Raw genomic sequence first — 2,986 nt, 5'->3', positions numbered from 1 at the left:
GCCGGGTGGGAACGTCCTGAGGGAGGGACCGCACGTCCCCGGACCCTCAAAACTGTGCAGGCATTCCAGGTCCACAAAGAAGGGAATCACTTGACAGGAACCAGAGAAACGCTCTGTCCGGATCTGGAAAATCCCACCGGGAATTCTCTACAATAAATTACTGGTTTATGCCTTTGTCTACAAAACAGGGTAAAAGGGATTAACTGCTTTTTAACAAAGGATGTCATTCCCCCGGAGACCGAAGGCCAACGGGTGCCTCTCCTGCAGAGACCATAAGCCCAGGCACCGTCACGGAGGTGTTGGGTGACATGGAGGAGAGACCCTCCTCACGACTCATGTTTCATAGCCTTGGAGCCTGTTACTGAGGGCTGATGTAGAAGCTAAGAAGAAGGAAATTCTCCTGGGTCTCTAATGTTTAACGGAGACCCTAGGACACTACATGAGTTCAAATTCTCTCTTTTATGCTCCCGAGTCAGATGCTAGGGTGTAATCACTCTGTCATTGTAGTGCACGGGACCATATCCCTGGCACCGCCATCTTCTTTCTCAAACCCAACCAGTGAACCAACTGCATGCCTCCCTGACCTGTCACCCAAGCGTGGCTGGTCCCCACTTCCCTGTTCCCATCCTCGGATCCCTGCCATTGAGTTCAGGCTGTTTTGATTCATCTTAAAAGGAACTTTATTAACTGACTTGTGAGCTGGTCAAGCATACCGTTTTCAGGCAGTTTGGAAAACAAAATGGTGTGCTGGTTGGTGTTTGCAGGAGCCATGGGATGCTTTCTCCTTCAAAGCCCCTGTCCTCAAACCTTGTCTTTTGGGAGAAAGTTGCTTTAATTGTAAATACAGATTGTTTGTACAGAGTGTGTATGTCTATGTGGATGATTCAAACAGGAAAGTAAAAACTTCATAATGTATGTTTATTTTAAAAGTTCATATTTTAAAAATCACCGCAAATTTGGACTCTGTTGCACGGGGAAGCCCCAGGTGAGCACCTCAGGACGCTTGTCCCCACAGAGCTCAGCATGGGCACAGGGCCCATCCCTGGTGGTTACTATGGGCAGAGCCTCTTGCTATCCTTTGCCAAAGCTTATTTTTCTCGTTTCCTAAAACATAGACAATAAATACAGCAATTCATGAATGGCATTTTAGGATATACTTAACATGCTCTTTGACATCTGGTCTTACAGAGAGAGAGAGAGAGGTGTCTGCCAAATTCTGGCACTTGAAAAGAAAATGAGAGTAGTACTTGTGTCTGGGGGTGAGAGAAACTGGGATTAGCCTAAAAGAAGGGAACTTTCTGGAATAATAGTGGTAATGTTCTATGCCTTAATAAAGATTGGTAACATAGATGTATAACCCCAGTTATTGATACGTACACTGAAGTATTTGGGGGAAGTACAAAAAAATCTAAGTTGAATTAATGTATGGAGATGATAGATAATAGGTGGATGATAGATATGAGAGAGGGAGGGAAGGAGAGCGAGGGGGCAGAGGGGAGGGAAGGGAGGAGTGGGAAGGGAAGGGTGGGGGAGGGAGGGAGGGACAGAGGAGACAGATGGATGACAAATCATGTATAGTCTAATGTCAGTGGCAGAATTTAGGACAAGTGTTGACTGAAACTCGACGTTGCCGTGTGCCTGAAATTTTTACAGTAAAATATTGGAAGAATTATCCCACTTCGTCGTCAGCATGAGACTTGAATGTCAATATGAGCTTCCTCTTCACACAGAAGTTCCCGTCCATCACACCCAAAACAAAATGCATTTATTGCCTAAGACACAGTATTAAGTACATTTACGGAGCGTAGGGATGCATGGGTCTCCAAGAATCTTCCGGGTGAGCGGAGACAAGATGTAAATCAGCACTTCATCTCTGTAAAAACAAACAGCAAAGCTTGGGCTTGGAGCCTCAAGTCTCCAACAGCCTCTTTCTGGAGCGCCCGAAGCTCCTGAGCCCCCTCAGGGGAACAGGCTGGGTTTACTTAACCACTTAGAGAAAAGTCCCCTGGGGATAACTAGCCCCGGGGTCTCTCCCACAAATCTCACCCCACTCTGCTTGACTCGCTCCAAGATACGTGCTGAAGGCATGAGCCTGAGTCATGCAGTTGGCCGCATCACACCGCCCAGTGCCTCCCCCACTCTGCACCCTTTGCTGTACACTGGCCACTGAGGCTTTTCCCTGGCCAGTCACCCATTAGATCACCTCCAGCCCCCGTTCCTTCCAGCCCATCTTCTCTTATCAGCCACCCTGTCGCCAGGAAGATGCGAGCAATGAGTCATTCCCACACGGGGTCTCCCGCAGGAACCTCCTTCTCCAGCCTCATTCCCAAAATGGCTTCTGGTTAATGAAAGATGAAAGAGCTCCATCTAGCTGTTCGGGAAACAGCAAGTGCACTCAACACCGCGGGCAGGAAGCAAATCTGCCTGTTCCCAGGCTCCTCCCTTTGCAGACGGTTATCTGTGCAAAACAAAACCCTCAACCCCTTTCTTAAAACTTCTGCCACCTGCAATAGGTCAAAATGAACTCAAGGTGTTTTAGATCGAAACCTGTTAACTGTCCAGAAATTCTTCGGGTCAGTCCACATTTTAATTGTATTTATTCTCTTCTCTTCCCCCCCACCAAGTAGATTTTTAACATGAATATTTGGCATGCTCTACAAAATCTGCTAGGAAAAACAGATGCAAAGTCTGCGAATATTTGAGTGCAATTATACTAATTCCCAGTGACTCTGGAAGGAGGATGTCAACACCACTTTGCAAAAGGATGTCAGAAGCGCTGGGGCTGGTCGGGGCCATCACTGTCCACAGCTCGTCAGGATGCTCTGGCCGTGGTCAGCCAGGCAGGGGGAGTCCCTGCCCACGAGCTCCGGAAGCCATGGAATGAATCATGGGGTGCGTGTCAGAGGATGCGCGGGCACCGGGCCCCGAGGGCGCGTCCCAGGCCGCCCTACCCTGGCCGTCGGGGGCCTCGGGGCAGCTCCGGTCA

General features: G+C 48.8%; 1 long non-coding RNA gene across 1 annotated transcript; it reads right to left on the bottom strand.

Moving 5' to 3' along the window:
- Positions 1 to 1,743: 1,743 nt before the first annotated feature.
- LOC113919398 lies at positions 1,744 to 2,328 on the bottom strand. Its single transcript, XR_003518984.1, has 2 exons — positions 2,204 to 2,328; positions 1,744 to 1,873 (listed from the first exon to the last, which is right to left on the bottom strand). It is a non-coding gene; the product is annotated as an uncharacterized LOC113919398 (long non-coding RNA).
- Between the last annotated feature and the right edge of the window lie 658 nt (positions 2,329 to 2,986).

The sequence above is a fragment of the Zalophus californianus genome, chromosome 3 (assembly GCF_009762305.2).
Source record: "Zalophus californianus isolate mZalCal1 chromosome 3, mZalCal1.pri.v2, whole genome shotgun sequence".
In the NCBI taxonomy this organism is placed as follows: Eukaryota; Metazoa; Chordata; class Mammalia; order Carnivora; family Otariidae; genus Zalophus; species Zalophus californianus.
The sequence above is the reverse complement of the archived record's forward strand: the minus strand, read 5'-3'. Positions and strand labels throughout refer to the sequence as shown.